Genomic DNA, 7,845 nt, shown 5'->3' with positions numbered 1-7,845 from the left:
TATCAGAGAAGATAATTCACGCCACAATGAAAGAGTCGTCACGCCGTGATCACGTCTATCTGTCACTTTCGCTCCGTTTAACGTCAATAAAAGAATGAAGTTACTTTTGTGGAGTAGCTGTAAATCTCGGGGATTGTGGACTTTTAGATGTGGCGATGAGGGCGACGGGATTATTAATTCCCGGTTATAACCGATCCGATCCGTAAGTATTAGTAGTATCGTGTTGTTGGTATTGAGATTTAGTTCTTCAAGTATCGTAATTCGAGCAAACAAAAGTATTTTTTTAAGGATTGAATAGTAGTTTGAAATGAATCATGATCCTTAGCCTGTGATACTGACGTCACTGACGAGATAGTTGGCAGCATTGAAACAATATCATTATAATTATTTTTGGAAAAAAAACTTAAAGACGAAGCTTTTTGTGTCAATATTAGAAAAATGATTTTTATTGTTTATTGTAAGGTTTCTAAAAAGTCCTAAGCCAGAGAGTGAACATTATGTAATTTAACTCAAGCTTAGATGTTTATATTACGTACCCGTATCGTGAGCTCTAAATAAGGGCCACCATCCGCTGAGTCGGCGGCCAGACGCGTGTACTTTATGACAGGCCCACAAAATATCGTCGCATTTATTTGAATCGCAATGTTATCATCTAAACTCGAGGGTGTGAAGCACCCTTATCATATTTTGTGGCTTTTTGTTCAAGTCTAGAATTTTATGAGCAAGTTTTTGAAGGACAGTGAAGAGTTTGGTGTTTTTAACAGTGTATCAGAAAGTTATTGGTTTTGAAAATGGTTCCCTTTTTGATTGGGTATATTTGCGGGCCATCCGTAATTCTTTTTCGCTATACGTATTTCATAAACTTAAGGTAAATAATATTGTGAAAACTACAACAAAGCTTCAATTTTCTTCATAAAAGCTCTCAAACAAACTATCCTATTCTATTTTAAAAATATTAAGCAGCTAAACAAGTTAGTAGAACTACATTCTTATCGCCGTTCATACAACATTAAAGTTTTCATTCGGTAAAGTACAGACGCGCACAAAAATGGTAATTTGATGTGGTACACTCGCTTTGCGATGTACAAAGACAAACTAAGAATATTTTGTACAAAATGGGACAATGTTTTGTGCACAGCTGGCAGCGGTTGAAAGGGAATTGTGTCACTTATACTAAGATTATATTTAAAAAGCTTATTTCTATGCATTTTAACGCTACATTAGGAAACAGGGAGCTCTTGGGTATTTTATGGAAAGATTTTTAAGTTAATGTTTTGGGAAAACATGGGTTTATTTAAAATCTGTGGCAAAATGGATTCATCTTTTTGGATGTATTAAATAAATGCACACTTCATTTAAATAACAAAAGCCGTTAAATTCAAATCCTGTTCGATGTGACACAGAAAAAAAATATTTCTATTATCAGTGGCTTAAAATTCACTTTACTTTAAAATTCTAGCATATTACTTTGTTAGCTGTAATAACATCAGCTATCCAGCCTTTTTCCAAATATCTTGGGTTTGGCTTACATTCTAAAAGGATGCAGCTGAGTACCAGTATTCTATATGGAACGAGTGACCTTCTCAACCTAATTACCAGGGCAACTCAATATGCCTTGATAAGACTGACTGTTCAACTTTCTGGCTTTTGACTATCCATAATGACTGCCAAAGATAATAAAAGTATTTCATACATTAAAAAAGTGCCAAAGCACAATGATTACTTCAACGTATCACAGATGTAGTACGTCCAGTGACGCGCCATAAACCGGCTAAATCGCTTGTCGGCGCCCATTTGCATAAACATAAACGGTACAGCGCCACCGTGGTACAAAGTGTAAACTCTGGACGTTCGAGAGGATACGAAAAATGTACCGCGTGGCTGAGGGTTTGTTGGGAAAATAATGGTGAGTGAGGATGTAAGGAGATTGCTTTACTTTATTTATTAATGTTTAGCAGAAAAAAAACTGATGGATAAATTAGATAAAGGTCTTAAGTCAATTGTTGTTTGTGTTTCATGAAGACATTTGCCCAATGGATACAAGTTACTTACTGAAACTGCATGAATAGGTACTCCCGATCAACAAGGTACAACCTTTAGGAATGTTTTTCTAATCAAAAAGTCACGTCATTATTTTTTATATCTAATTGAATTTCGATAATATTCACAAATATATTTGAACAATAGAATTATGCAGATGTAAACGTTAAAAAGATTGGGGAGAGGAAATGTTTGAGTCTCGTTTCACAATCCGTGTTTATTTTGAACATTTTTTTTATGTTAATTATATTTGAATGGGTACATTTTTCTCTGTTTTCACGGGTAGGCTACATTTTCCCGCTACAGAATTTGAATTTCAAATTAAGAACAAATCCTGTTCCACGGTTATTCAGATTTATATTCGGTTGAGGGCCAATGACGCAGAAATATGAGGGCCATCTTTCATTTTACTTTAACTCAAATTTATTTGAAACACTTCTGTCCATGATTGTACACTGGAGATGATTGTACTTTACTTTATTGGTTAATTAAATGTTTACGTAATTTTATTAATGTTTACTTGGGTTTCGGGTCGAATGTCTGTTAAGATGAAAGAGATATCTTAGATAATTATAACTTTACTGTGGTAGGCGCTTGTTTTATGCAAAATCATTTAGATAGGCATTTGTTTTATGAACACTGAACATGTAAATTCACGTAGAATAACTTGTTCTGGTTGATTGATAGCTCAGTGTCTGAATATCATATTAGGTCTTACCAATATCTTTATATATTACTTTGGTACTGTCAAAATTGTCACAGAAAATAATAATTATGTAGTACCTCTGTGTTACCCATAAATGTTTGAAGGTTTATAACATTTGTAAATTAATGTTGTAAGACGGGATTAAAAGTCAATATTAAATATTCCTAAGATCTATATAAAATCGCAGTGTGTCAAACATAATTTAAATCAAATTATGTTGTTACCGATTGAACATACACTTGCAGCCACAGAAAATGGGCACATATTTAAAACAATCGACCGCCATTGTTATAACGACATCGATTTAACCAAACAACTTAATTGTTATTGAGTGGTAATGTACAACCATCCAGTTGTATTGAAGAGTCCTTTTTGATGCAACGCGGTGTAATAAATTTATGTTTCATTGTATGTACATTTTATTTTAACATGTCACTGTAAAATAATGGTGAACCACAAAAATAATGGAAGCTTTATGTATTTACATGACAAATTGATATTTAGTACATTTATTAGAAATATATCATAAATGGGTTTTTTTCTTGTTCAAACAAATAAATTAGTAAGCACTGATTGATGCATCGAACTCTTGAGTTCGATTCAAAATACGTATTTTTTACCCAGTGTATAAAATTCCAAACCAAAATCACTCAAAACAAAAATATTTATTCTTTAAATTGACCACTGCCTCAAATTATCTGCACCGCAGTGTACCGATATCAAACAGAAAACAATGCAGTGAGTTTCTAAAAACTAGCCGTGTCCCAACGAGATGGCTTCCTTCTCCTTTGACGGGGTTAATTGCTAGCAAGTCAACACGGGCAGAAAGCTCATTAAGTCACAAGGGACGGACGTGGACCCCCACTGACGCCCCTTTCGACCCCCTTTTGACCCCCTCTCGGAGTAGGAAGTGCGTTTAACGTACTTACCTAGGTAGATTTTATTTTTGCAGTTTATGATGCAGGTTTATTGCTGTGTTTTATGTTTTGTTTTAAAGGTGCTATTTTTAAGTATTTGGAATGTCTGTTTAACGTACCTGCTGGTGTTTTAATTTTACCTACTACCTCATGCGCCACACATGCACAGAATACCCAGATCGTTTTTTGTGGAAAATCGTTTAAACCACCTCTTTAAGAATAGGTAGGTGTTTCAGATCCTTCTGAAGCCCTTCCCAGACCTGGAATAATTTAAAAAGCCCGGGAATCGAAGCTGTGACCACTACAACATTCATGCCGTCTCATTTTCCCATAAATCAGATTTCTTCTTTTCATGTAATTGAAATCGTTGATAGTGTTACAAACTCGAACTTATGGATGTTTTTTTGAACATCACCTTTACATACCGAAAATAGAATAAAGGAGCATACACACCACGACACCGTAACATCAACATATGAGGTGCTGTCGATACAAAGTTGTTTGAACAACAGTTGCAACGTCGCTCACTTGCACTCACTGCTAGTGACAACTATTTGTGTAAGAGCTGATACTGTGTTCCTACATGGTTTATCGTTTTATACGATTGGATTATATTTTAGTGTGTTTATTCCTTACTAGCTTCCGCCCGCGGCTTCGCCCGCGTAGAGTTCGGTTATATCCCGTTTCCAAGAGAATTCTTCAAAAGTCCGGGATAATAACTTTTTTAAACGTTCTTTGTCAAGGTCAACTCTATCTCTGTACCAAATTATTTTAGTGTTATTTATTAAAATCAGTTTAGTGGTTTAGACCATAGATTATACACTAATACTCGTTAAAGCGTAACAGACAGACAGAGTTACTTTCGCATTAATAATATTAGTAGGGACAACCTTGTTAAGATGGTTTGCAGATGACGTAACTGCTATTCATAACGAACTTTTTCTTATTCTGTGAAAATAGAATATGACAATGCAGTAACAAATCAACTACCTACGCAGAAAAAGTCCATGATATTTTAGCATTCGCTTGTAGTAAAACAGTCTGAGCTCGTCAGTGAGAAAACGTGACGCATGGCGCTTCAGATCAATGGTAACACAAGAGCTATAAATAAACCATCAGTTTATGATACTTCTATTGAATAATAATGATAACCAGAAACGTATATCTAAATAACGTTATTTGCTGATAACCGGTTCATTTACTCAGAAAAATCATTTCATCGTTTCAACTATTATTTAGGAGAACATTGATACATTTTCAAAAACTTATGGTTTAAAGTCTAAAGGATGGGCATTACCCTAGAAAAAATGAAAATGAGCCTCTAATGCCCGTTTTCACCAACGAATACCTAAATTTAGGGAGCATTTACGGAACACTTAATAAGAATTTCATTTTCACCAAAGCCTAGGTGTCAATTTTAACCTAAAAATTTCACTTAAACTTGGGAGCCCGATTGATGCCTGCTTAAACAACCCCTATCATTATCATTACAGAATACAAACATATTTTGAAACGTTTCTGGCGATGGATAGTGAAATGTACCTTTATATATGTTATGTAACACCAAAAATACCATGTTTAAAAAGCAAAAAAAAAAATGAAACGTAAACTTTTAAAAAGTTTAGAAGCTGTGGAGGTTGTGGATATGTAAAATAATAATCATTAGAAGACCACGTACCTATCTTACGTGAAAGAGCAGATGTCTGAGAAAAAAGTACGATGATCATGACTTTTTTATAAGATTATAGGTTATCACTTGCTATGAATGCACTTGCTAGGTCGTGATGTCGCTGAATTATTCAAAAATAGGAAGTCCTGCATGTCCATAAATATACAGACCATAACAGATGCAAATCTGGTAATCGCTGATGTAGTTTCGCGGTGGCCGGGACAACTATAGGCCTATTCAGACCTAAGCGGTATTCGCTACCACCTGCGACAGAGAAAACCCAGTGGGTATGCGTTAATATTACTGTTGATGTTCGGGATGCATGCCGCTGCTGCCGCGCGGTATGTACTTCTACCCACAGCGGCAGTGGATATCGCTCAGGTCGCTCTAGCCGCGGTATAGTTATCGGCACGGATATTGAACCCTGACCTTCACCTGCGCAGAAGCCATTTATTGGTTTATTGCCTTGTGTACAGTGCGCAAAGCGATCCCCACTCTTCCGCCGAGAGCTCAATATCCGTGCCGGTAACTATACTTGATACTAAATACCTGAGCGAAACCGGCGCGGTATCTACCTCTACCCACAGCGGCAGCGAATATCGCTCAGGTTTGAATAGGCCTTAAATACCAAAACTGCAGTAGATACCAATGATTCGAAAATGGTGAATATGGAGGAGCCTATCTCCTAGGTGATAGGGATACCCTCTGGAGGTAAGAAGTAGGCTAACATTGAAAATAATAAAACAAAGATAGTAAACAAATATTTTAATATTAGTCCTCATATGATGTACCAAACATTATCATCATCCTCCTGCACCAATTCAATTTGAGGTGGGCTGGGCGCAGCATGTTTTTACACGTCTTTCCAATTTCTCGCACCACCTGAAACTAAATAAATATATAATTTTAACCCCATACTTAAATCCATCAACTCATGGAGAACAAAAATACAATGAAGCCGACAGTAAAACAAGGAACACAGTTGTACGGCAATATCTTAATACACTATATTATTATACACAGATATTATTCACATTTACCTGTAAAGGGTTCCTGTCGCATTAAAACTATTTGTGACTGGATCCAAGCTTTGTTTTTGGCTTCGTTCGTGGTCCCATCCGTTTTTTGTTTAATATTGTGTCTCTATGAGACGTCAGCAATTTCACTAGCTTGTCTTTTTCTTCTGCAAGAAAGGTTTATCCTCGTTTTCTCTTTTCTGCCAAAATAAACTTATCTATTCAACAATAATAAACCCAAAATTAACCTCACTCTATGTACACATACACATCAGTCAATTTGACAAACGCGCGAATGACATAGGTAAAAATTCACCTATAGAAAACCTCTTTACTGTTTTATTGCATAAAACATAGCGTAATGTAGTTTAAGTTAAATTAAAATAACATCACAAGAAAAAAAACTCACAGGCTTTAGTAATATATACTCGATAGACGTTTATTTCTTAAGAAGTACAGAAAAATCATTTTATCGATAAAATATCGACTTTGCATTATCGTTTGTAGAACTAGTAATCTGTCACTTACTTAAGGGATCCATGTACAAGTGTGGTGAAAATGAATTTAGGTAGGTGTCAAATTGGGAGGGGTCCTTACTAAAAGTAGCATTTAGATAGGGAAACGGTAAGAGGTTGTTGGTGAAAACGGGCATAACTCTTTAATTACCAAGCATACAAAAACAAAATTAAATGAGAAGCTATAAACAATTACCTCAGCCAGTGGAGATCATAAAGATATATTAAAAAATAGCTATAAAGAGAAACTCTCAGTGTGGATGTTAATGGCCTGTGCCCAGTGAGAAATATTACACCTTATTCGTTTCGCTTTAATTAAACTTTCGATGCCCGGGCTCTGGTTTTCATGTGGTAAGTTACTCGCTGGAATATTGGATTTGATTTTAAATTGTTTTAGAGAGAAAACAAGGAATTTCAGTAATCCTGAATATTTAATTGATATAACATGTTTGGACTTTAAAAGAGACTATGAACCTTGAGTTTGTTTCGGCGTTTCTTCTCAGGGATCAGTCAGTTAGAAAATGCCGGCCTCAGCGTTCTTAAAATGACGTTTAAAGTGATGTAATGTTCAACTTGCAAAATAAACGATTTCATTTCATTTCATTTCATATCATTGACGTACAGAATTAAGTCAGTATGCGTATAGTTCAAGTAAAAAACAATAAATTGCTGAAAAACTATTTACTTTACAATAACTCGTATTGAGAATGGATTTGTTATTCTTAACTTAACAGTTCGTTCAATACCGAGAAGATAATCAGTTAAAGCCTACTTATAACTTTATAGGCGAACTACAGTTGTAAAAAATATGTTTCAAACGAAAACCACTCGTCTCACTGCCCTGTTCTCAAGTTACTAAAGTTCAATGCAATATTATGTTTTTTTCTACCATTTCTCTCTGTTTTAATCAGAAAACCACTAGAAGAAAAATTAAATCGCTTTTCTTAGAAAGTAACAGCTACCTACCACACGGCGCTCCCGC

General features: G+C 35.3%; 1 long non-coding RNA gene across 1 annotated transcript; it reads right to left on the bottom strand.

The window, feature by feature from the left end:
• Window positions 1–6,084: 6,084 nt before the first annotated feature.
• Window positions 6,085–7,003, bottom strand: LOC135118312 (uncharacterized). Its single transcript, XR_010277508.1, has 2 exons — window positions 6,373–7,003; window positions 6,085–6,220 (listed from the first exon to the last, which is right to left on the bottom strand). It is a non-coding gene; the product is annotated as an uncharacterized LOC135118312 (long non-coding RNA).
• Window positions 7,004–7,845: the final 842 nt, after the last annotated feature.

The sequence above is a fragment of the Helicoverpa armigera genome, chromosome 20 (genome assembly GCF_030705265.1).
Source record: "Helicoverpa armigera isolate CAAS_96S chromosome 20, ASM3070526v1, whole genome shotgun sequence".
Classification (NCBI taxonomy): Eukaryota; Metazoa; Arthropoda; class Insecta; order Lepidoptera; family Noctuidae; genus Helicoverpa; species Helicoverpa armigera.
The sequence above is the reverse complement of the archived record's forward strand: the minus strand, read 5'-3'. Positions and strand labels throughout refer to the sequence as shown.